General features: G+C 36.9%; 1 protein-coding gene across 6 annotated transcripts in view; it reads left to right on the plus strand.

The window, feature by feature from the left end:
* Positions 1-1,340: 1,340 nt before the first annotated feature.
* The window catches only part of ROBO2 (roundabout guidance receptor 2), a 1,759,746-nt gene continuing 1,733,441 nt past the window's right edge, over positions 1,341-27,645 (plus strand). For 3 of the 6 annotated variants that reach the window (XM_073009649.1, XM_073009650.1, XM_038002394.2), the window contains exon 1: positions 1,343-1,624. The gene's annotated coding sequence lies outside the window, so the exon portion shown is untranslated. Of the gene's footprint in view, positions 1,625-27,645 lie in introns of all 6 variants that reach the window. The other 3 variants (XM_073009644.1, XM_073009645.1, XM_073009647.1) reach the window with 2 other exon arrangements.

The following is a 27,645-nucleotide window of genomic DNA, read 5'->3' on the forward strand; positions in this document are numbered from 1 at the left end:
CTTTCATCTTCATGAAGAAAAATAGAAGTCATATTCTAGTATTTTATACCATGGAAAAAAATTCTTATCGTTTTCCTAAGGAAAAATACACCATGACACAAAAGTAAAGTTAATTAAATTACTTACTTTATTAATTAACTGTCTATTATTTCTATGGGTTGAAGTGAATTTGACATTCAATGCTATTTAATTCTAAAAGCGTGAATGAGTAATGATTTTTTCATGTAAGGTTAGTTGAAATAAATTATCATTGATTTTTAAATTTAATATTAATTAGCTATTGCATATTCTTAATGGGAAACAAGTGTTTACAAGGCCTTGATTGCAAAAAGACCATGCCCATTGTAGACTTCTTAGAATACATCATATCTGCCCTCTTTTTTAGAGTGGGGAATTCAACTCATATGTGGCTGGACATTGATTCTCAACATTTTGAACATTATTTGCCTGTCTTAACTCATACTGGTTGATGTTCTTTTATAAGTAATCTCCATGTTTAGCATGCACTTGAACTATTGTTACATAGGGTGCTTGACTATTTACAAGTCTCACTAGGATTCTAGGTATTCATTAGTCTCTTGATGTGTATTTGCTGATAGTCCTATTATCTTTGTTGGTTCAATTACACAGTACCATCCAAGATGCTACAACACATTATACACAGGGTATGGGTTGTGAGGGCTACAGTTTTCAGTTAGTACTCAGGCTCAGAAACTTAGAATCTCTGCGAGCTTGAACAAGTTACTTAGTCTTGTTTTAAGACTTTCTTGTTTTAAAAGTTAGTCTCAGATTCTTTAAATACACAGTAGGGATGCTAGTAGTGCTCACAGAATTGTAGTAAAGATTAGCTGGGAAAAAAGAGACTATTAAACAGAGCCTGGTATTCAGTAAGTATCAGTTGCCTTCGATTAGGAATCTGTGTTGTCATGATTAGAAGATTGCTGGTTTATGTTACAGATCTGTAAGTATAGTCAAAATATGTCAAAATAACAACCAGACAGAATCATATACCATTCCTTGAACATTTCATCCCTAGAATCTAGCCAAATTAGCATCTCCATACAGACAATACTGTTAACACAGATATGTGCTCAAACCCCTCCTTTACTTTTTTGCACTTGTAAATTACTGGAGCTATTTAGGAAGAAGTCTGGGGTGATGGCTTGGTTAAGCTGAGTAGCCAATTATGTACGTGATCTAGGAGGTGTTGGTGCTAGAGGGGCGCAGACGGTCGCCTCCTCCAGCTCGTTTCTGCATTGGCCGCTCAGGGCACATCCCAGCTCTGCTCCGGGAAGTCCGGGTTCTGGCGAGGGGCTAGTGCGCACCCCTGGCCGGGAGGAGCCTGCAGCCCGCTCGGTAGCACCGCGCAGCTCCGCGCCCGGGGAGGCGGAAGGAGCCTGCGCCACCGCCAGGAGGAGCGAGCGCGGCAGCCGCAGGCAGAGGAGGCGGAGGGAAGACAAGGAAGGGCTCCCGGCGGAGTGGGAGAAATCCGGGAGCAGCCGGAGCGGCAGGTCCGGGCAGCCGTTCCGCGGCGCTGCGCCCGTTATTCGCACCACGCTGCGGAGTTTCCGGGGCTGCTGCCCAGTGCCCCTGCGGGGAGGCTGCCGTCTGCACCTGACTCCGGGTGAGTTCAGTTCAGCGCAGAGGTGAACCGAGGGGTCTCGAACCGGAGACGTGGACCTGGCGAGGCTGCTCCGCTCCCCCAGGCGCTGCTGCCTTTACGTGTCCCACATTCACGGAAGGTTTCGGCGGTGGCTGCACAGGCTGCGGGTGGGCGGATGGGCGGTGGGTGGCCGCGATCCTCACAGCCAGCGTGGGGGCATTGGGATGGCATTAGCTGAAGTGAATGGGGTTTTAGGGAATGTCCCCGAAGGCACGCATTATGTATGTGTTTCTATACAAGCTTTTAAGACAGGAATTTGGTTTCCCGGATGCCCAATTTGGCCTTCTGTCCTTCCTTTTGCTTGCCTCATGCCCAATTTTCCAAGCCAAGGAAAGGATTGGAAAGGCGTGGACGGAGAAGGTCTGGGCACGGAATGGGACAAGCCAGCCTTGGTCTCTAAGTTAGGGGGTGGGGTTGGCACTCTTCCTTTCCACCTAATTTACCAGGGAAAACCCTCAGAGTAACTTGAGGTTCCTTTGCTCTGTACCCTCCATAAGCTTATTAAAGGGAACTCAGGCTCTCTAGACAGCCTGTGAAATGTGATGGCAATTTAGCTTAAAAGCCATGTTGGTTCACTTCATCTCCTCTTTATCCTTTGTTGCAAAATTGATACCTTTTTGGATTTCTTTAACATAAAGTTTAAGTGGCCGACTGACAGAAAATATTTCTTTTGAAAATTCTGTGAGAAAAGTGATGAGTCAACATTGAGAGAAAGGCAACTTTATTTTCTAGGGAAGAACTTTGGGGAAAGGGATTGATGGAGAAATTCTGGGCATGAAATTATGGACATTTCCCACAGAACTTCTTTCATTTATTTATTTTTTTACATTTGCTTCATTTTTTTTTTTTATCGTGTGTGTGTGTGTGTGTGTGTGTGTGTGTGTATCAGAGAGACAAAATTCCTTGCAGGTATTATGACTTTATTAGGTTTAGAAGTTTCTTTCTTACTAATAGCACTAATTTGTGATCATCATGATTAGAAGAATTAACTAAGTGTGTTGCTTTTCTGTGTTTTGGGTCTTTTTAAAAAAAAAAAAATTCAATACTTACTTTGCGGGCCTTACTGAATACCTGTCAATAAAATCGGTGGGCATACGGTTAGTCACATGACCTACTGTGGATTTAATAGCAGGTAAGTATACAAACAATAAGTTTAGGAAATAAATGTCGGAATCCAAATTTAGGTGTGAAATTGAAATATCATTCAAAATTAACCAAATTCTCTGTTAGGATCCAATGTCATTTTATGGTCAAGGGAGCTTAAAGGTTTCTCAAATTGAGATATATGTATCTACTTGGTTAATCAAGATGTAACATTTTATTTTCTTCTTTCTTTAATAACAGTTTGAATTCAACAAATAAAACTTACATATTTAATGTAAGGTTCTTTCACATATATTACTTCTCCAATTTTTAATAGAAATTTAAAGGGAAAAGCGATATTAATTCCACTTTGTAGATGAAGAGACCGTGTCACAGAAGTGTTACTTTACCTCGATTTCTGTAATTATTATGTCATACACTTAGAAGTTGCATGTTATTATGGAACATATAAAATACATGAATGTTATAAAGAATTCAGACCTATGCTGTTTAACTTCAAGGTTAGTTATTTACCCAAACAACTGCACATTGCACCACAATTGCACTACACTGAGACTACTGAAATAATTATATATGAACATGCTACATGAAAAAGTACTGAAAACATTTATTCTTTTTTATTTTATTTCTTATTTTTCTGGTTTCTCTTTGATATAAAATATACTATAATTTTATGGAGTTATTTTCCATATTTAGATGCTCCTAATTTCCAAATAATTCCTAAACTCCTAAAAACTGTCCTGTGTCCTTCTTAATAAAAGTGGATTGACAGGGAGACTCAATTTTTTACTAAGAATATTCTTGGGATAATTTATGTCTTATAATCAAGATAAAGGCAGGCCACATTTAGTCGTATTTTTAAACCACCTAGTGTGAACTTGAAATGCAGACATAACTTGCTTTCAGGCTAAACTGCCAGGCTTCACAGTGAATAGTCTTTAAGATTCCATGGAAACATTGGCAGATATATCTAATGTGTATCTGATGTAGGATTTATGAGAAAAGGAGAGGTAGAAACTGAATGCTCTTACATTTCATATGTGACCACATTCATAACACTTTATTGATAAGTCCTTTGGTGTCTGACATGAGCTGATACAAACAGGCTTCTTCAAGAGTTGAGGAAGAAAACAAAATCCCTGTAATACAGGCTTTTTGCTCCTTTTCTTTCTTAAATGGTAATAGTTGATCCTACATAAACTCTTAAAAAAATGAATTCCAAAGAGAGTTTCTGAGTTTTTGGAGGGAGGGTGCTATTGTATGTGTATGCATGCTCAACACAGGTTAGGGGTATAAGGAGAAGTTAAGCAAGAATATTGAATGCTAGCTGGGAAACTTTTTGGAGTCTCAAATACTTGGAAACAATTTTTTTACATTATATACATAAAATTCATAGTTACATTGGGGAACTAAGTATATTGTAGACAACTTTGCATCTGATTACAGGATTCCTTGTACATTTATAGCTCAGGTATTCTGGAAGGAGTCAAGATAATTAGTTTTATGGCTCTTGCCCATGTGACCTGTTCCTTTCCCGTCCTGACATTAAAAGGATGACTTAAATTTTCTGGAATGTCAAAATTCTCTTTTCCCTCGGATCCTAAAAAATAATTCAAGCAGTGTATGTGTGATACTCACTGTCATTTCAACATTTCCAAGGAAAAGAATCCTCTTGAGAATGCTAAACAATGCCCTATATTTCTTCCATTGTAATTCTTTCAGATAGAGGATTAGCTGAGTTAGGAAGAAGGGAGAGAGGGAGATAAGAAGAGAGATGACATTTTATCCCTCAGGAAAGAACAAGACCAATTGTATTCCTAATTTAGAAATATTATCCTACAAACATTCCTGAGCGAGAGGGGTTTGCACATACATTACAGCAGAATATCTAGTCAACTTCTAGTTGTGCCATGTAGTGAGTTGGAAATAAGATGAGCAAGCCGAGATCATTTTTGTTGGAGAACTATGAGACCATATGAAATAGGTAGCAGAGTTACCCCAACTGGGGGCAAGAGAACTTGGAAGTTTCCTCCATAAATTTGCATTGTTAGTACAGGGTTGTTCCAGTGATCAGAGTCGTTAAAGCTCTAGAGTTTCTGTATAACTGTATACAGGCTGAGACAGCTCGGATGGCCCAGAAAAGCCTTTGGACAGAATCACTGGACATTGTCCGACCACGTGTATGAGAATAGTGAGTGCCGAGGAGTTGTGGGTAGCTCGGTGACAACTCTTGCTGAAGGAGTGTCATAAATATTCATTGCTGAAAGTGAATTTTTTAGTCACGTGTGCGATGCCTATTAGGTCATTGCTTTCTTGGATATAAATTTGTAGAATATATGAATTAATTTTTGAACACCCTTCCTTAAAAGTACCATGTTCATGTAGTTGCTCATTTTAATATGAGTAGTTCAGATGGGACATAATACATTAGGGAGATGATTGAACATCCTAAGATCTAGCGTGCATACCTTTGTTCATTATGAGATTCATCCCCTGTCTCCCTTTGCAGTGACATTAATGGCATAAGGGAGTATTAGATGAAATTTAATGCAGAAAAACATGGAGATATATGAATGGTAGATACGGCTGACAACCACCATTTTCACTGAAGTTGTTTCAAAGCAAATAAATTTGGGATAAATTCATTTTATTTGCTCCTGAAGGGTAATTAAGAACAGGTAGGAAATGTGAAGAGGCTATAGCATTGACATTAAGAGAAGTTTTTGATTCTTAAAATAAGATATATTACACAGGAGTGAACAAACAGAAGATACTGAACAAATATTTTGTCATAAGTAAGTGAAGGATTATTCTGACTTGTTGAACTATGTTTTTAAATGTAAATTTCAACATTTAAATATTATTAAAACCTTAAATAATATTTAAATATTATAAAAGTTATAGAAAATTATATTTTCAATGCAAATATACACTTATAAGCTATATTGTAGATATGGGAGTAAACAATCCAATTACTTTTTTACTGAGAAAATTTAGTTTTTTAAAATTCTAACTGGAGCTAACAGTTCAGTGTAATATATATTTTGAGTTTCAAAATTTGCAACCAAATAGGATAAATGTGAACTGTACTTTTCTTGAAGAACTGTGATAAGAATGAGCAGTGAAAAAATTATAGCATACTTCTCAGGGATCAAATACTTGCTTAGGGTTTAATAAGAAAAATCTCAGCTAATGCTAGAAATTGTGTACATGATCTATCACAGACCCATGATTAAAATGGTCTCTTGTTAGCTATATGAGCTTGAAAACAATGGTATAGCTTCTCTTTACTTCAATTGCTTCTTTTGTAAAATGGGGAGACCAGGAGAATGTAACTCTAAATTCTTTGTTAATGATTTGCTTCTTAGAGCAGTGCCAGATCCAATTAGGATTAGATTGTTATTTTTATTTTTGATATTTGCCCTAGTTCTGCCTTTTATTGACTGTGTGAAATTGGTGAAGATTCCTTTCTGAAGCCTTGTTTCTTATCTACAAGCTGGGAATAGAATGCCTGCTATGAAGAGTGGTTGTCAGTACATTAAAAAGGCTAGATATTTATTTATACATAAATTTATGTATATATACTCAGCACATGGTAGAAATTTGATAGTATTTTTTCTTGCCCTCCCATATATTACTGTGGAGATATCCCACATATTATGTCCAAGATTTTATTTTCCCCTCAAATGCAATGTCAGTCTTGCACAAAACATTCCTCCCATCTCCTACTTCTCTTCTAATGTTCTGCAACCATTAAAGTATAGAAAACTAGAATGAGTGTTTTTATAACTTTTGCTGTACTTAAGCATGTGGAGAGAAGAGTGCTAGATCACAGGACAAATTTTGATAAGAAAAGGGAAATATTTACACTACAAACAACTTCTCCCCATGCTTAACAGTTTTATGCTGTCATTCTGTCAGCACCAAGTGGGATTTTCCTATTTAAATAGTTTTCTATTTATGGTATGATAATTCATGTATGGACTTCATGTAATTAACATAAATATAATGGAGGGTTGAGAAATGGTTTATTTTTACCAAGAGGAAAAATATGTACACAATTTTAAAAAATATTGCTTTGAAAATCTTTAAAATTAACTTTGAAAATCTTTAAAATTAACTTTGATTCAGTTGGCAGAAGGTAGCATCACAAACTCACTGCTAGTGGTATTCTTGAGAAGTAGTGTTTGAATTTTCTAGGTATTGTCCCAAGACTGGCTTAAAAGAATTTAATTTTAGATGTAAACTTTCTGCTTAACATGGAAGATTTTTCCATGAAAATATTAGCTCTATCAGATACACGGGTGCGTAGGGGTAGCTGCATGCAATTATGGGAAGGGTGGAATAGAAAAAAAGTTTCATCTCTAAGTTACACATAATGGTGTAAGCATATTGATTGGATGATAATGATAATTACAGCAATAACATGATTGAAGGGGTAAGCGAGTAACATGTAACACAGTTATTAATGTCAATCCTGTGACTGAGGTTACCACTTCATTTCTCTTTTCTGGAACCCCTTAGGTTTGTTACTATTGCAATTTATTTCCTTTGCTTATTGTAGTGGTGTGTTAGTTGTATTGCTGCTGCGCTAACAAATTACCGCACGTTTAATCACTTAAAACAACGCATATTTACTGTCTTACAGTTTCAAAGGTCAGAAGTCCAAAATCACTGTAATTAGGCTAAGCCAATGTGTCTGCGGTGTTGGTTCCTTCTCCAGGTGCTGAGGGGAGAATCCATTCTCTTGCCTTTTTCTGCTCCTAGTGGCACCTGTCTTCATTGTCTTTTGACCCATTCCTCCATTTTCAAGGTGTATTGCTTTTATTTCTGTTTCTGTTTCTGCATTGCCTCTTCCTTCAACTTTGAGTCCTTCTCTCTACTTCATCTAAGGACTCCTGTGATAACTTCGGACTCACATGGACGATCTGGGATAATCACCTTGTCTCAAGATCCTTAACTTAATCATATCGACAAGTCCCTTTGGCTATGTAAGGCAGTACATTCCCAGGGCCTGGAGATTAGGCCAGGAACATCTTTTGGGACTATTATGCAGCCTATCACAAGTGGTAATAATATTTTTGTGCCTTGAGACCCTGAAATTAATGTGCTTGCTTACACGTGGAAGCACAGTGTATCTGTGGGGGTAACAATTTATTTTTGAACCATTAGAAGGTATTGATGGGGAAGTTTTCATCTGACAACAGACACTTATAAATTAAATACCCTTAGATTTGTCAAATCTAACTTTAGTAAAATATAAGTAAAAGTATTTGCACTGCTAGGGTCAAAAATATTAATTAAACCCATTATTTATCAAGGCCAACACCTGGATTACTTAGGTTTAAATTAGAACATTATCTTCCATAGTGCTTATTTGTGAAGCTTAGTTCTTGTTTACAAAACCTCATCCATGTAAGAAAGCACAGAAATGTTGGTCTTTTTTTAACCTTTGCAGAACATAAATTTTCAAAGGGATGTTATACAGTAGTTCCATAGTAATTGATGCAGTTCACAAACATTCATTGTGAATATTTTATCTCCTGAGTTATATCTATGATACTAATCATAAACTTCTAGAAGAAATTTAGCAATGGTCATGTCAGCCTTTCAAATCTTTCTGGAACCTAGAAGAGGACCATTGCATAAGATAGATTCATTTTCCCCTTTATTCCATTGTTGCCAGAGAGAACTTTAAATGACCTGTTCAAATTAATTTAATGCAAATGAATTATTGCTGCCTCACAAATAGTTTGTCCTTCATTTTTCTTGAAATTATATTGTAAATGGATGTGACATGCTTTACTGGTTGTTGTGCAGGGAGCATTGTCCTTCCTAAAAGCTCCCTCATTTGTCAAAATGAAGCCATTAAGAGTAAAGTAAATTATATTATCTGATCATAGTATTACAATTGACCTTAAAACCATAAATTTTATAATCAGTGCAAATTGCTGAATAGTGTTTGCAGTTGTAGAAATTTCAAAGGAAACCCTGATTGAGATACAAAGCTGCTATAATCATTTTAAAAATCTTTGTTTTTCTTTTACTTTGGAACAGTAGTGCAGTAAGTACAGAAACCTTCATCCAAATATTCTAAGTTTTTAAGTCTTTTTCATTTCTTTTAATATTGTAACATTTAACAATGTCAAAGAAAGTATAAATTTTCTGAAGATCAAGCTAAAAATAAGAGAGGTTGATGTAAATGAACACCAAATTAACAAGATTGATTATGAAAAGTAATTTCTGAAAAGGGCCAAAAATCCCTTTGCACATAAAGGCAAATGAATTTAGTGAAATAAGATGAAACTGGAATAAAGAACTCTACTGATGCTTAAGTAACTCTTCATGAGAATGAGTAACGTACATGCATATTTTTAGCTCCCAGTTTCAGAGATACAGTAGTTGTACAATAAATGGTCCTTTGCTGCTATTAAGGAAGCCCCTCCTCCTCCAGCCATGCTATTCCCCAGAGCAAGCACTTCTACTGAGTTTTCAGCCATCGTAAGTAAGAAGGATGGTACGATAGACTGCGTGTACATATGGCCCTCATTAGCAGGCCAACTGTTCCTTTTACCCACCCACGTCACTGGGGACATATGGCATTACTTTGACTGTGGAAACAAGTGTGTGTGGACATATCTTGGTACGAGTATGAGACTGTTGATTGTCTTTCTCTGTCGCTCATGCAACCAACTGTCTCCTCGTGGGAATCATATTATCCATACCACTAGATTTGAGGATGATAAATGATGTTGCTGTTATTATTAACTGAATTTGCCTCTCCATTTTGATCACAAAACCAGTGAATGTTTGCTTATGGAACATGTAAAGCTTATAGAAGATAGAAAGCTTACAGAAAGAAAGATGGCTTTTCTAAGCGTAAGAGTCAGGTCTTTTTCGATCAAAAACTAACTCATTCAAAAATTCAAGGATTATGTAAAACTAGAAGAGCAGAGGGTTCAGAAATGCTATTGAGATCATTTATTATAAAATAGCCAATAATGAAATGTAATAATGAGTCTGTTGTTGTTAGTTGTGACTATGTGGAGAAAATAACGAGAAAATATAAGATAGGCTGGAATGAAGAGAGTCATCTGATTGATCCCAGCATAATTCATTTTCGACAGTTCACAGTACTGTAACTTTTAAAAATATATTAATTTTTTCAATGCTGTGAATTCTGAATTTGCAATAAGACTTTTCAATACTTGCAACAAGTGTGTATTTTTCAGTGGTGGTTCCAGAACTCCCTCTCGGGGCTTTCAAGCTGCATTCTGATAAGAAGGCAAGATGAGAGGACTTATGTTGAGGTGACATTTGCACAGGACTTGATTTAGGTGACATACATCACTGATGCAGAGAGAAGAGTGGGTGGTGTTGGTGAAGATTATAGGGGAGATAATAACACTGAAAGGCACCTTTTGCTACCTTTGCTGGCCTATTTGTATATTCAGGTGTGTAGCATATTTCTTGTATAATTACATAGTAATTTCACACACTACATTAAGAAAATATGAATAATTTTTACTAAAATCATGTTTTCTAAATATTAAGTAAATAAAACCAAGATTTGGATAGGTAACATTTATCAAAACAGTATCGTTAGATAGATATAGATGATATCTTTTCATCTGTATCTGTAGAGATGATAAATTTTCAAAACGCTTTTGAATATCATTTGTACTACAAAGTCTCATTTCAGTTTCAGTGCCATGGCACATTGATTAATCACCACTAAAGCAGTACATGAAATATTTGGCAACATAAGATCAAGGTATCTGGTAATGGTGATTGATGCACAGAATACAGCCCCATTATTGTTATGCACTGGCCTTGAGAACTTTAGTTTTCATCTTCTTTCACCTTGATAGAGAACAAACTAACAGCTTTTTTCTTTCACCTTGCTGGAGAACAAACTAACAACTTCAAATCATCTGATCCATCAAAAAATTTATTTTCTCGAAACTCACTGATTTATTTATTTATTGTTTTGGGGGAGCACTATTATTTGCCATAGTAAAATATCAAATGATCAATGTGTTATACCAACATGGCAGCTCAGATGGTAGGCCACAGAGTGAAAACAAACGGGTTTACTACCAGGAATTATGCTATATTGCTTTTACTGACAGACAAAGTGTATAGATAATTTTCTTCAGAGATTTTGTGTGAATTATTTTGATAAGTGTACACATATATTTATAACTGAACTTTCCTTGTCAAGTGTGTGCCCACACACATATTCATACAAAATCAATCTTAGAGATCTTACTCAAAGATTGAATTTCTTAAAGTGATTGTTCCAAATATGTATAATTTATGGCAAAAAAAATCACAAAATGGCAATAAAAGGAGGAATAAAACTGAAAATAATGGTTAAAAACACCTGTAAATGAATAATTGATTTTGATTTAAATTTTCTTTAGTTCTTAGCTGATGAAATGAATATAAATGAAAGTATTATGCAAAACACCTCTATTTGTTGTATATGCATGTACATATATGTGTTACAAATACAAAACTGATGGCATATTAACATATATTCACAATCGATGTGCATATATGTACATCATGCAAATGAGGGCACGTTTTTATATATATATGTGCACACACACATATTTTATACTTTCATTTTTTTAACTTTTACTTTAAGTTCTGGGATACATGTGCTGAACATGCAGGTTTGTTACATAGGTATACATGTGCCATGATAGTTGCTGCACCTATCAACCCGTCATCTAGGTTTTAAACTCTGCATGCATTAGCTATTTGTCCTAATGCTCTCCCTCCCCTTTCCTCCCACCCGCCGACAGGCCCCACTGTGTGATGTTCCTCTCCCTGTGTCCACATGTTCTCATTCTTCAGCTCCCACTTATGAGTGAGAACATGCAGTGTTTAGTTTTCTGCTCCTGTGTTAGTTTGCTGAGGATGATGGTTTCCAGCTTCATCCATATCTCTACAAAGGACATGAACTCATCCTTTTTTATGGCTGTGTAGTATTCCATAGTGAATATGTGCCACATTTTCTTCATCCAGTCTATCATTGAGGGCATTATATTGGTTCCAAGTCTTTGCTATTGTAAATAGCACCACAATAAACATATGTGTACGTGTGTCTTTATAGTAGAATGATTTATAATCCTTTGGTTATATACCCAGTAATGGGATTGCTGGGTCAAATGGTATTTCTGGTTCTATATCCTTGAGGAATCACCACATTGTCTTCCACAATGGTTGAACTATTTTACACTCCCACCAACTGTGTAAAAGTGTTCCTATTTCTCTGCATCTTCTCCAGCATCTGTTGTTTCCAGACTTTTTAATGATCACCATTCTAACTGGTGTGAGATGGTATGTCATTGTGGTTTTGATTTGCATTTCTGTAATGACCAATGATATAATGAACTTTTTTTCATATGTTTATTGGCTGCATACACGTCTTCTTTTGAGAAGTGTCAGTTCATATCCTTTGCTTACTTTTTGATGGGGTTGTTTTTTTCTTGTAGATTTGTTTGAGTTCCTTCTAGATTCTGGATATTAGACCTTTGTCAGATGGATAGACTGAAAAATTTTTCTCATATTTTGTAGGTTGCCTATTCACTCTGGTGATACTTTATTTTACTGAGCAGAAGCTCTTTAGTTTAATTAGATTCCATCTATCAATTTTGGCTATTGTTTCAAGTGCTGTTGGTGTTTTAGTCATGAAGTCTTTGCCCACACCTATGTCCTGAATCATATTGCCTAGGTTTTTTTCTAGGGTTTTTATAGTTTTTATAGGTTTTATAGTTTATATAGATTTTACATTTATGTTTTTAATCCATCTTGAGTTAATTATTTTGTAAGGTATAAGGACGGGGTCCAGTTTCTCTTTTCTGCATATGGCTTGCCAGTTTTCCCAGCATCATTTATTAAATAGGGAATCCTTTCCCCATTGCTTGCTCTTGTCAGGTTTGTTGAAGATCAGATGGTTGTAAATGTGTGGTGTTATTTCTGAGGTCTCTGTTCTGTTTCTGTCTATATATCTGTTTTTGTATTAGCACCATGCTGTTTTGGGTACTGTAGCTTTGTAGTATAGTTTGAAGTTAGTTAGGTTAGTCTTGGCTCCTCAGGCTCCTTTTTGCTTCCATATGAAATTTAACGTAGTTTTCTTCTAGTTCTGTGAAGAAAGTCAATGGTAGCTTGATGGGAATAGCATTGAATCTATAAATTACTTTGGACAATATGGCCATTTTCACAATATTGAGTCTTCCTATCCATGAGGATGGAATGTTTCTCTATATGTTTGTCTCCTGTCATTTCCTTGAGCACTGGTTTGTAGTTCTCCTTGAAGAGGTCCTTCATGGCCCTTGTACATTGTATTCCTAGGTATTTTGTTTTCTTTATAGCAATTGTGAATGGGAGTTCACTCATGATTTGACTCTCTGCTTGTCTATTATTGGTGTATAGGAATGATTGTGATTTTTGCACATTAATTTTATATCCCGAGACTTTGCTGAAGTTGCTTGTCAGGTTAAGGAATTTTTGGACTGAGGTGGCAGCATTTTGTAAATATACAATCATGTCATCTGCAAACAGAGACAATCTGATTTCCTCTCTTCCTATTTGAATACCTTTTGTTTCTTTCTCTTGCTTGATTGCCCTGGCCAGAACTTCTACTATGTGAAATAAGAGTGGGGAGAGAGAGCATCCTTCTCTTGTGCCAGTTTTTAAAGGGAATTCTTCCAGCTTTTGGCCATTTAGCATGATATTAGCTATGCATTTGTCATAAATAGCTCTTATTATTTTGAGATATGTTCCATCAATAGCTAGTTTATTGAGAGTTTTTAGTGTGAGGGATGTTGGATTTTATCAAAGGCCTTTTCTACATCTATTGAGATAATCATGTGGTTTTTGTCATTGGTTCTGTTTAAGTGATGGATTACGTTTATTGATTTGCCTATGTTGAACCAGCCTTGCATGCCAGGCATGAAGCCAACTTGATCGTAGTGGATAAGCTTTTTGATGTACTGCTAGATTCACTTGCCAGTATTTTATTCAGGATTTTTGCGTTGATGTTCATCAGTGATATTGGCCTGAAATTTTCTTTTTTTATTGTGTCTCTGCCAAGTTTTGGAATCAGAATGATGCTGGCCTCATAAAATGAGTTAGGGAGGAGTCCCTCTTTTTCTATTGTTTGGCATAGTTTCAGAAGGAATGGTACCAGCTCCTCTTTGTACCTCTGGTAGAACTCGGCTGTGAATACATCTAGTCCTGGTCTTTTTTTGGTTGGTAGGCTAGTAATTACTGCCTCAATTTCAGAAATTGTTATTGGTCTATTCAGGGATTTGGCTTCTTCCAGGTTTAGTCTTGGGAGCGTGTATGTGTCCAGAAATTTATCCATTTCTTCTAGATTTTCTAGTTTATTTGTGTAGAGGTGTTTACAGTATTCTCTGATAATAGTTTGTTTTTCTGTAGGATCAGTGGTGATATCCCCTTTATTGTTTTTTAATGTGTCTATTTGATTTTTCTCTCTTTTCTTCCTTATTAATCTGGCTACTGGTCTATCTATTTTGTTAATCTTTTCAAAAAAACCCACTCCTGGATTCATTGATTTTTTTGAAGTTTTTTTCGTGTTTCTCTCCCATTCAGTTCTGCTGTGATCTTAGTTATTTCTTGTCTTATGCTAGGTTTTGAATTTGTTTGCCTTTGCTTCTTTTGATTGTGATGTTAGGGTGTCTATTTTAGATCTTTCCCACTTTCTGATGTGGGCATTTAATCCTATAAATTTCCCTCTAAACACTGTTTTACCTGTGTCCCAGAGATTCTGGTACATTGTGTCTTTGTTCTCATTGGTTTCAACAAACTTACTTATTTCTGCCTTAATTTTGCTATTTACCCAGTAGTCATTCAGAAGCAGGTTGTTCAGTTTCTATGTAGTTGTGCAGTTTTGAGTGAGTTTCTTAATTCTGAGTTCTAATTTGATTACACTGTGGTTTGAGAGGTTGTTATTATTTTTATTCTTTTGCCTTTGCTGAGGAGTGTTTTACTTCCAATTATGTGGTTGATTTTAAAATAAGTGCTATGTAGTACTGAGAATAATGTATATTCTGTTGATTTGGGGTGGAGAGTTCTGTAGATATCTATGAGGTCTGCTTGGACCAGGGCTGAGTTCAAGTCCTGAATATCCTTGTTAATTTCCTGTCTTTTTGATCTGTCTAATATTGATAGTGGGTTGTTGAAGTTTCCCACTATTATTGTGTGGGAGTCTAAGTCTCCTTGTAGGTCTCTAAGAACTTGTTTCAAGAATCCTGGTGCTCCTGTATTTGGTGCATATATATTTAGGATAGTTAGCTCTTCTTGTTGCATTGATCCCTTTACTACTATGTAATGCCCTTCTTTGTCTTTTTTAATCTTTGTTGGTTTAAAGTCTTTTATTAGAGACTAGGATTGCAACCCCTGCCTTTTTCTTGTTGTTGTTGTTTTTGTTTATTTTCCATTTGCTTGGTAGATCTTCCTCCATCCCTTTATTTTGAGCCTGTGTGTCCTTGCAAGTGAGATGGGTCTCCTGAATACAGAACACTTATGGGTATTGACTCTTTATCCAATTTGCCAGTCTATGTCTTTTAATTGGGACATTTAGCCCATACAGATTTACGGTTAATATTGTAATGTGTGAATTTGATCCTGTCATCATGATGCAGGTGGTTATTTTGCGCGTTAGTTGAAGCAGTTTCTTCCTAGTTTCATTGGTTTTTATATTTTGGTGTGTTTTTACAGTGGCTGGTACTGGTTTTTCCTTTCCATATTTAGTGTTTCCTTTAGGAGCTCTTGTAAGGCAGGTCTGGTGGTGACTAAATCTCTCAGCATCTGGTTGCCTGTAAAGGATTTTATTTCTCATTCACTTATGAAGCTTAGTTTGGCTGGTTATGAAATTCCTTATGTACATCATGAAAATGAGTGCATATGATATACATACATACACACACACACACACACTGCATACTTTCATTTTTACGTCCATTACTTTTCTGATTTCATCAGCAGCCAACTAAAGATAATAGAAAAAAATTGGTACTTTGATCTTTCATGTTCTGCATCTTCCAGCTTCACACTTACAGTTTTCTATTTTTGTTATTGTGATCAGAATGAAAATATATACTATGGAATCAGAATCAGGTCAGAATCAGCAAATATATTATAATGTTTGTACATGCTTTCAATGCAGTTTGTCTCTGCAAAGGGTGTGTATGTATCTATGCACATGTGCATGTGCACAAGTGTGTAAACAAGTGTTTTATTCATGACGGAGAAAGGCTGATCAAAATTATTCTGAGTGAGGTAGCACCACTGCAACAGATAATGAGGTACCTAGCAATAAAATCATTCAACATGTTTCCAAGCATCTACTCAGTATCTGGCACAATGTTAAGTAGTAGAAATATAATTGTAAGCAAAATTCAGCTTCTACCCTTGGTGGTATATGTGTAGAACAAATTGGTAAAGCTGGAGTACATTTCAGAACCAAAAGCAGTTTCTGTATAGTTCCCACTTCATCAAGACCGTGTTAGATACTACTCATACACTTAAGTCACAAGGTAGCAATTCTTCCATCCACCCTTTTACAGGGTGGTGGTGGGGAAGCAGAGCTGACTGTCATGCTTGAATTCACATGATTTCATAATTAAGTAATTTCATGTTACATAATCTCAATAAACCTAAAATCCGATATATGATAAAGATAGTCTTTCAAATCAGCGGATAAGTGATAAACGGTTCATAAAATGGTGTTCAGATAATTGGCTATATGTATTTTATAGTTGCGCAAAGGTATAGTATGTCATTCATAAATACTAATTTCAGAGTAGATGTCAAATACACTTTTTCAAAATATAAAGAAAAAATGCATAGACAAATATTACTTGCAACATTATGGTTAAAATTAAATATCCAAACATAGCCTTAACCAATGACAGAAATTTTTAAAAAAAATATTTACAGATTGGGATTTGTTAAAATATAAAGCTTTTCTATTTCAGAGGATACCATGAATAAGTGTGAAAAGCAAATGTTAAATCAGCAGCAAGTATTTGCAATTCACTTGACATATTTAAAATACGAGTAGTTCCAACAAATCATAAATAAATGATTAGTAGTCCAACAAAAAAAGACAAAGTACATTGACAGGAAACTGTATGAAACTCATGAACACTAAATGTATTAGATTCTCTATTGTTAAACAAAATGCAAAAACAATAGAGAGCATTATCTATATGGAGTTAATATTTTAACAAAATTATATTATTAATTTTACCCATGTTATAAGTAAATACATATATCCAAAAACCCTTATTTTCTCTGAAAGTTGTCACTTATGAGTCTATTTTTAAAATGTTTAAAGAATAGTAATTCATTAACTTAAATAAAGAGGTATTCATAGTAAGGGAAAACAAATATTTCCATAATTTTTCTTTTGTTTCTAATAGAGTAGATAATAGGAAAATAATGACAAATGCATGTTCATATCTGGATAGTATGTATTCCATTAGTTCTTTTAAACTTTTGCATTCTCAAAACTATATTGATACCTCAAACATACCCTTTGCTGTTGAAAGCAGCCTTTTAAGTATAAAGACACACACATCACTTTCCCTAAATCTTACATAAGACAAGGGCCTAGATGCCTATCAGAAAATATATTCCAAGAATGATTTTTTTAAGTAGTTCCTGTGGCCTTATAGAGGAAGATTTTTTTTTAAAACATACACACAGTTTTTGATGCACGTTTTTATTGGAAAGAACTTTTATTTCCTTAAATGTTTTGTTGTCTAAGTGTGATAAGTATCCTGCAGCGGAATTCAGTGGAACAGATGCTTATTGTGATATATGAGATGAACTTGCTTCCCTAAGCATGCATGGGCATGAAATGCATCTGGCTTCTGTACATAAAAGTCAATTATGTTTCCAAATGTGTTTCTGCATTTATACAGACGTTTAGGGGCAGACACCCTACCATTCCCTCAAAAGACAGCTCTGCTTAATTATGAAGCTCAAGTTAGACTAGAAGTTGGAAAGTACTAAATTCCATATTGCAGACAGAGCCTGGGCAGGTGATGTCACCACTGCATACTAAGGTGGCAAGTCCTCAGAGAAGTCACTTATCATCTTACCATGGAGAAAAATAACTGCGTGCAGAACATAAGAGGATGTTGTAGAGTACAATGAAGTGTGCAAACCTGTGCAATACATACCAGATGAAATCCAGTTCAGAGGAGGAAATAAGGGGAGGCTCAGGAAAACAAATAAATGAAGATACGCTTTAAAAAATAGGACTTAATATAAACAGTCATAAAAAGACAATTGCTAAGCACATAGGAAACACAAACCAGGCTTTTAGAAAGGGGTCTGGCACATGTGTGCACTGGTAGGAGGTGTAATTTGCGGAAATCTGGCCTTTTGTGGCATGGCAACTAAAGTTCCTTTCTATTGTCCAGATTACCTTAAATATTCCTTTATAAAGTGATATTTTTAAAAGGCCATCTACTGTGCGCAATGTGTTAGCATCGAGGACATGAAATTTATCTGGGATATACTAAAACTTTAATCAATAGAATAGGACCAAGCTTTTAACATAGTTTTTTAAGATAAATCATTATAATGTGTTATTTCCTTGCCATAGATAATACATGATACATAACTTTACCTTTTTGTCCGTTACTTAGTGTGTAGGTAGAATAATGACCCCCAGTAGGATCGCTTTTTGAATATGTCGTTAGTCAGAATGGGAGCATTATGGTTGCAGGTGGATTTAAGATTGCTAATCACTTGATCTTAAAATGGAGAGATTATCCTGAATTATCTAGGTGGGCCCACTGTAGTCACAAAGAACCTTAAAACAGGAAGGGTGAAAGACCAGAGTGAGTAGAAGAGCTTGGGGAAACTGAAGCAGAAGTTGAAGTGGTGTGCTTTGTAGATGGAGGCAGAGGCCAAGAGCTCAGGGATACATGTGACCTCTCAAATCTGGTGAAGGGAAGAAAATGAATTCTTTCCTGGAATCTGCAGACAAAATATAGATTTGATAATAACTTGATTTTAGCACACTAAGACCCATTTTGGACTTCTGACCCCCAGAAGTATAAAGAAAAAAAAATGTGTTGTTTTAAGCCTCTGAGTTTGTGTTAATTCATTATAATAGCAGTAAGAAACTAACACAGTAAGATGGCTTTTATTTTTCTCTATTTGATGTATAGAATTGAATTGGATATTCTAGGAAGTATTGGGAATTTATTTTCTTAAGATAGTTCTTCATATTAGAATAATGAGAATCACTGAGTAATTAAGTATTCTATTTTATGAAGGATGATTGTGTAAACAGTTTGAAGGTCAAAAAACGGCAGGGGTCGGCGGGCACAATGGCTCATTTGTGTAATCCCAGCACTTTGGGAGGCCCCGGCAGGCAGATTGCTTGAGCCCAGGAGTTTCAGATCAGCCTGGGCAACATGGTGAAACCCCATCTCTACGAAAAATACAAAAATTAGCCAGACGTGGTGGCTAGCGCTTGTAGTCCTAGCTGCTCAGGAGGCTGCAGTGGAAGATCTGAGCCCGGGAGGTGGAGGCTGCAGTGAACCGTGATTATGCCACTGCACTCCAGTCTGGGTGACAGAATGAGACCCTGTCTCCATTAAATAAATAAATTAATTAATTAATTTAAAAAGGGAGGGTGTCTTTTGAAGGCTACTAAAGTCATCTAAGTGTCCTCTGATTATATGAGGCTGGGATGGTGCATGGAAGGTTGTGTCGAATAACCTGATACTCATTCTGAAACTACAGAAGCATTAATAATTTTAGCCTGAGAGTGCTATAATCTGGGATATTTTGGTCCAGCACTCCCAGGGAGGGTTGAAGTTTTGAGAGTAGCTTGAGTTATTTGAATTGAACACCAGAATATGAGGCAAATGGATACTCAATTATAATTCAATTTCTCCTCTTTATTTTAGGTATATATTTGCCAGCCACTTATGTGTGGGACATTATGGTAAGTAATGCACCCATAGTGTAGTGGCAGAAGCAGATGAAAAGTACTACAATAGTCATATAGATGAGGTACTGGAAAGGAGCAGAGTTGAAAAATGGGGGATAGTTGACAGTTTTCCAGCGTCATAGGATTAAAACTAAATAGGATTACAGAAGATTCAATTCACTCAAGATGTCTAACTTGGTAATAGGTCAGAAAACTAAATTTGTCATATTTTCTTAAAACTAAACAAAAATGTTCCTTTTGATAAAAAACTGTAGTGCACCTTCGGATTCGATTTTTCTTTATATTCTGTAAACTGCTCACAGTAATACAAAAAAAATCTGACAAATATGATGGTCCTTGAATCTTGTAGGAGTATGAAGTTCATCCAAAGAATAGAGGTTTTGCTAGGAAGGTCCTAAGCAAAGAATCAAATTTCCTTTTGCAAGAAATAAAATTCTTAAAAGTTCCCTGCACCTTGCAATTAATAGCACAACATTATTTATTTAAATTTTAACTTTTAAGTTCAGGGGTACAAGTGCAGCTGTGTCATATAGGTAAGCTTGTGCCATGGGGGTTTGTTGTACAGATTATTTCATCACACAGGTATTAAGCCTAATATCTATTAGTTGTTTTTCCAATCCTTATAACAAATATTACCCCCATAAAGTTTTATGGTTACTTTTTTCTTATCTTCTGATTAATGCCTTTAGATTCACAAATTGAAATTATTTTTCAGTAGTTTAATTCCCTCTAGAAGGTTTAAAAAATGTTTCCTAATTTCCTAAATCTTCTTTCTTTGTTTCTTCTAAAAAACTGTATTAAATAGAATTCATGTGCTCAGATACACTTTCACTAAAAGCATATCTTCAACATTTGACCTGTTTAAAAGTTCTTAAGGTGTTAAGGAACATTATGTATCAGAGTTTATGGCATTTGATTAATCTGAATAAATCTTGGCAGCAAATTGAATTCAGCAAAAGTAACAGTGATAAATCAAAGATCAATAATTGAAATGTCTCCATCAGACATTTTAAAACAATTTTTAAGTTCACTAATTTGAGTCATTACACTTGGCCCTAATATAGTAGATTTTTAAATGAAGTTCAGTCGAACTTGGCAGATATAATATACCAACTTTTAATAGTCATAACAATTCCTGTACCTCATTTGGAAAAAGATTATTTCCAGAGCATCAGTGCTTTGACCAGAAAGGCATTTATTATTCTGTAACACTTTTCTTGAGAAATTAGCATGATTTATCATTTGAGTACATTCTCTCAGATAGGATTCTAATATTTGGGTGTGAATAAAACTTCAGGGCATTGAAAGTAGCTGGAAGATAGATAATAGGGTGATTATCCTCTCTTGTCATTCTGTATCAAGGTCCTCTTTAATTATTGGTCTGAACAGCTATCACTTTATGGTGAAAACAAACTGCTTGGATATAGCGTTAAAGGTTGAAATAATGAATTATACATAAATCTATTTAGTTCAGTTATAGTCTGTTGAATTGGAAAAAATCCAATTTTTAAATTTCTCTGCATTTCTTGAAGTTAGGAATAAAATCTGGGACGGGGTCTCCTGAAATAATGAGGTCTAGAATAATTTCTGTTTTGAAATTTACTTTTGAGCAGGATAAGTCTACTAAAATCAATATGAATGGAACCTTCAATGTACCACTTAAGATAATTAATCTTTGAGAGGTTAAGTAACTATTACAAGGTAATTTGCCTAATTAGCAATGAAGCCAACCAATGTTTAGATTTCTTAACTTTAAGATTATTGCTCACATAGTCGCATAAACTATATCTTCCACATAGTCACAGGCAATCACAAGCTAACACGAGCAGGTAGCACAAAATATATGTTCCACACAGAATGCAGAACAAAAAAAAGACACTTTTAACAATCCTTTTCCCTTTTCCAAATTCACATTTAAAAAGTTTCTTGTGGAATTTCCCAAATGCCAGCATGGCCACAAAGAATAGAGATTGATTACTGAGACCTCTAATGAGAAACACTTAGAATTATGCTAAACAAGGAACATTCTATACTGATTTAACAAATTCTCCTCTTTCTACTTGTAGTTTCTCCTAAAATAAAAGGTAACATGTTTGTCATGTTAGGAGTCTGTATAGAAAAAGTGTGATAACTGAAGAACAGACACACAGGTGTATGTGTGTGTGTGTGTTGCTGTGTATTACAGCCTTTCTTTAACGGTTTTCTCTCTCTTTTTTTTTATTTTTTTGAGACGGAGTCTGGCTCTGTGGCCCAGGCTGGAGTGGGCGGCGCCATCTTGGCTCCCTGGAAGCTCCGCCCCCCGGGTTCCCGCCATTCTCCTGCCTCAGCCTCCCGAGGAGCTGGGACCACAGGCGCCGCCACCGCGCCCGGCTCATTTTTGTGTTTTTAGTAGAGACGGGGTTTCACCGTGTTAGCCAGGATGGTCTCGATCTCCTGACCTCGGGATCCGCCCGCCTCGGCCTCCCACAGTGCTGGGATTACAGGCTGAGCCATCGCGCCCGGCTTCTTTTTAAGTGAGCTCTGCCCTGGGCAAACCAGCATGTCAAAGGTACAAACTGTTTTTGCAAAACCAGGTATATACCTATCTATAGTGCAGACATTATGTCTGCTTATTTCTCTGTAAATAGACCTCATTTTAACAGCCACTTCACCGTCACAACATTTAATTCGAGTCAGTGAACTCTCACCCAGACGCCTCGCCTTGGCCAGGCCGCCCAGAACTGAGGCTCACACGCGTGTGGTGCCCGTTTCCTTTAACAGGGTGTGTCGGTCCTGGCGCTGCGCGAGTTCCTGCCGGGTGCACAGTGACGACCGGCCTAGTCCGTCCCCAGAGCTGGACTCTTGCTCTTTTTTCTTGTACACAGGGAGCTTCTTTTCCAAGAAGACTAGTTCCGATTGCTCCCCATCTCCATAGCTGATGATTATAGAATGATCTTTGTATTTTCAATGTACCTTCCAGAATGAGATCTGGAGCTGGATAAGACGTGTGTGTGTGTGTGTGTGTGTGTGTGTGTTTTAGTAGACAAACTGTTCATTGAATAAGAAGCCTAGTTGACAGTATAAGGAGAGATTTAGAAGAACGGAATTATTTGGTTTAAGGAATTGTGAAGAAAGGTGCTATGCCATTAAAATTTTTCACTACTTTTGTGTTAAATCTTAATTTTTTGCAGTATTTACTAACCTGCAGGAAACTGTCAAAATTGACTGTTGCTAAGTTCCATATTGCTTTGTAATTATCTTAAAACAAAACTTGGTTGATACCAAAGTACAATTTTTCCTCTAGCTTTTATACATTGAGACAGATTTTTTTCTCACCCTCCACATACCTATGGCTGGAAGACCAGGTGGTTGTTCTCGGTTCCCATTACAACTTCCAGACTGTCAATTTCTCCCATTCTTGCAAATTATACTGTTCCTTTGAAACTCAAACCCCTTGGAAAAATCGGCCATGCCCCTTTGGTATTGCCATTATCAGCAAACCTCCTTACCTCCTTCCTGGGCACTCTTATCTTTTTATTTTCTTTTTTCTTTTTCTTTTTTTTCTTTTCTTTCTTTTTTTGAGATGTAGTCTTGCTTTGTCGCCCAGGCTCGAGTGTAATGGTGTGATCTTGGCTCATTGCAACTTCCTCCTCCCAGTTTCAGAGGATTCTCCTGCCTTAGTCTCCTGAGTAACTGGGATTAAAGGTGCACGTCACCACACCCAGCTATTTTTTGTATTTTTAGTAGAGATGGGGTTTCACCATGTTGGCCAGGCTGGTCTCGAACTTCTAACCTCAGGTGATCCACCCACCTCAGCCTCCCAAAGTGTTGGGATTACAGGCATGAGCCATCGCACCTGGCCTCTTGTCATTTATTTAAGGCTTTAGATCTTTTGCTCACTATCATCTTCAGGCAAGTTTAGCCATCATTTTAGTGACTCAACATTCACATGAAAAGACTGTTAAAAACCTCTGTTCCCCATTTTTTGACATCTTTATTTCCATTACTTTTTTTCTTTCCCCCAGTTTATTGTCATCAAATCTGAAACATTCTCTATAAGGGTATGTACCACCAGGATCTAGATGCAAATACTCTGCCTCCTGGACATCACTCCTTGCTAGCTCATTGGCTCAGATATCTTCATTCCTACAACCCTTCATTTTTATTGAGACTGTTCTTAGGCCACAGCTATTGCTGCTCCCTCACAATCCATCAGTACTCTTTTGCCTTCAGTTTCCATGTTCAAATGCCATAGTTCATCTTTAGCACTCCCTTGCACCTACCCTGAGCTTCATTTTCCCGCTATTAATAGAACAATTTATTTGTTTCTGTTTCTCTTCCCAACTTTTAAATATTGATGTTTCTAAGGGTTCCATCCTAATTGCTCTTCTTTTCTCTCTACACACATACTGTCTCTAAGCTCTAAACACTGCTAAAGAGCTAATCATTTCCAGTTTTAGAGTTTGGCCCAGACCTTTGTTCTGGGAGTTGATGATTTACATGACAATAGCACTCGAATAACTCAGATATGACATGTCCTGGTTTCCCGTATGTCAGTAAGTGGCACTGCCAGCCATGCTAGAAGCTTATAAGTCCTTTTTGGTCCTTCCTCAATATTCTGACAATATCCAATTCAACATTCATTTAAAAAATATTTTGGTTCCAAATTATCTGTAATTTCCTCCACTTATTTTGATTTTCAATGTCCCCAGTCTAGCCAGATCCACATATTTTCTTACCTACTGTATTTTCCAAGGCTCATCCTTAGTCAACCTACTTTAATTCTTAATCTCTTACACTCTGTTAGCTACATAGAAACCAAAGTCATCTCTTAACATGTCTTTCAGTTTCCAACTCTCCCTACTTTTCTGGTGTATTTGGACTAAGACCTATGTTCCTCATCATTACTAATAAAGACCTGTACACTTTCACATATCCTTCTCTTTCAGCCACATCTCACATTAGTCTTTCTTCCTTTTGTACTTCATCCAGATTCCTACTTTTCAGTTTTTCATTTCATCCAATTCATAGGTTTCTTCTAAATGCCAAGATCTTGCTCATATATTAGGGTCCTTGAACATAGTGGGTTTTTTTTCCTAAAAGATGAACCTTTCTGTATTGTATGAAAAGCTAGATCTTTTTATTCTCAGGTTTTAGATTAAATATTATCACTTGAAAGAAGTAGTTAAAATCTGTATAATCCAAATTAATGTTTATTTTTTTCTTTTTCTTTTGAGACAGGGTGTTGCTCTGTCACCCAGGCTGGAGTGCAGTGGCACAATCTTGGCTTACTGCAACCTCTGGCTCCTGGGTTCAAGCAGTTTTCCTTCCTCAGCCTCCTGAGCAGCTGGGACTACAAGCACGCGCTACTACACCTGGCTAACTTCTTAATTTTTAGTAGAGATGGGGTTTTGCCATGTTGATCAGCCTGGTCTCAAACTCCTGGCCTCAAACAATTCATCCGCCTTGGCCTCCCAGAGTGCTGGGATTATAGGCATGAGCCGACACGCCCGACCCAAGTTAAAATTTCTATATATGAAAATTATATATATAAATCTTATATAATCCAAATTAAGATTATATCTGTTTAACGTTCCCTCCAACACCCTTGTTGTGTATTCAGTCCCTTGCTTGACTTTGCATGTGAACACATTTTGTAATAATCTCCTCTCTTTGTTTAATTGGGTTTCTGTACCTGCCTTCGTCTTCAGAATTAAAACCCTAGGAGTACAGGACTATGGCTTCCTTATTCACCACTGCAGCTTAGAAACTAATACAGCATCTGATACGTATTTGTTCAGGGAATTGGTTAAATATAGATCACTAAGTCCAGTGAAGTCCACAGTCTATTCACTTCATGTAATTTCCAAGAAACAAAGCTTTCTCCACCTATGTTAATGAATGAGATATAGGATCTGGTCTGCTGGAGATGGCTTAACTTTAAGTTCACTTGAGAGAGTATCAGTGGAAGTAGGAATGGTTTTACTCACTTAAATAATTTCACGGTGTTTAGGAGGAAAAATCACCCTGCTTGAGGGCTCTGTGGCTCCTATGGGCTCTCAAATGATTGGAAGAGTACTACCAAACCTGAGGTTTCAGGTCTCTTCGTTATATTCATTTAAACTTAGATATTGGGAACCCGCTCCCAATGGTTAACGCTCCCAATGGTTATACTATGCGTCTCTGCTGGTTTGAGAAATAAAGGGAAAGAGTACGAGAGAGAAATTTAAAGCTGGGTGTCTGGGGGAGACATCACACGTTGGCAGGTTCCGTGATGCTCCCCGAGCCGTAAAACCAGCAGGTTTTTATTAGCGATTTTCAAAAGGGGAGGGAGTGCAGGAATAAGGTGTGGGTCACAGAGATCACATACTTCACAAGGTAATAAAATATCATGAAGCAAGTGGAGGCAGGGAGAGATCATAGGACCACAGGATGGGGTGAAATTAAAATTGCTAATGGAGTTTCGGGCACGTATCATCATTGATAACATCTTATCAGGAGACAAGGTTTGAGAGCCGATAACCTGTCTGACCAAAATTTATTAGGCGGGAATTTCCTCATCCTAATAAGCCTGGGAGAGCTACAGGAGACCAGGGCTTATTTCATCCCTTCACTGAGACCATAAAAGGCGGCCGCCTTAAGGGGGCCATTCATAGACCTACCCTCAGGGCGCATTCTTTCTCAGGGATGTTCCTTGCTGAGAAAAAGAATTCAGAGATATTTCTCCTATTTGCATTTGAAAGAAGAGAAATATGACTCTGTTCCACCTGGCTCACTGGTGCAGTCAGGCTCCAAGTCTTATCTGCCTTGTTCCCTGAAGATTGCTGTTGCCCTGTTCTTTTTTCAAGGTGCCCACGTTTCATATTGTTCAAACACACGTGCTCTACAAACAATTTGTGCAGTTAACACAATCATCACAGGGTCCTGAGGCGACACACATCCTCCTCAGTTTACAAAGAAGATGACGGGATTAAGAGATTAAAGACAGGCATAGGAAGTCACAAGGGTATTGATTGGGGAGGTGATAAGTGTCCATGAAATCTTCACAATTCATGTTCAGAGATTGCAGTAAACACAGGCGTAAGAAATTATACAAGTATTAATTTGGGGACTAAGAAATGTCCATGAAAGACTCACAATTTATGGTCTTCTGCCGCGGCTTCAGTCAGTCCCTCCATTCGGGGTCCCTGACTTCCCACAACATCTCTCCCTTTTTATATGAATGTGCCATGGCGATGAAGGCTTGTTCATTCTCTCGATTTTGACGCAGGATTCTTTGGTCCAGCACACTAAAAACAAGCCGATTAAACAGGGAAACACAAGTCCAAAATTTACTACAGTGGAGCCCCCAGTAGACTTGATCCAAGTCATGGGGTTCAATCCGTAAAGATTTTCTGCCACCTGATCTAACGCCTCAGCTCCAGGCACAATGTATAAGCGAGCTTGAGAGGCTTCAAAAATTTGTTTCTTTAATTTAGTTTTGTCCAGTGATAAATTATCTTCCCTACCCAGAAGGTGTCCTTTGACCATTTACTATGAATGATCAGTCTCGTTATAGGAATACGGGGTGATACAGAAATCAGAGGTATTCCAGTTGCACTGCTGTTATGCCCAGACCGTTTGTTCCCCAAAGAAGACCACCAGAGTCCAGAGTCAAAGCCAAGCGGCAAGGATCTTTACTGCAAGTTCGAACTTGGTCCCTCCATTCCACAGCATACAAGAGGGCCCTGAACAATGCGAGTGCTCGCCTTTTATAGCCTGAGGTAGATAGGATAGTAAAGTTACAGAGGAACAAAGGAATTCTTTTGGTTACAGCATTACAATTGGTTTACATTTACATTTAGTAGTAGTTTTGTTTTGTTTGTTTGTTTTTTTATTGGTT

This window comes from Chlorocebus sabaeus, chromosome 22, assembly GCF_047675955.1.
Source record: "Chlorocebus sabaeus isolate Y175 chromosome 22, mChlSab1.0.hap1, whole genome shotgun sequence".
NCBI classification, from domain to species: Eukaryota; Metazoa; Chordata; class Mammalia; order Primates; family Cercopithecidae; genus Chlorocebus; species Chlorocebus sabaeus.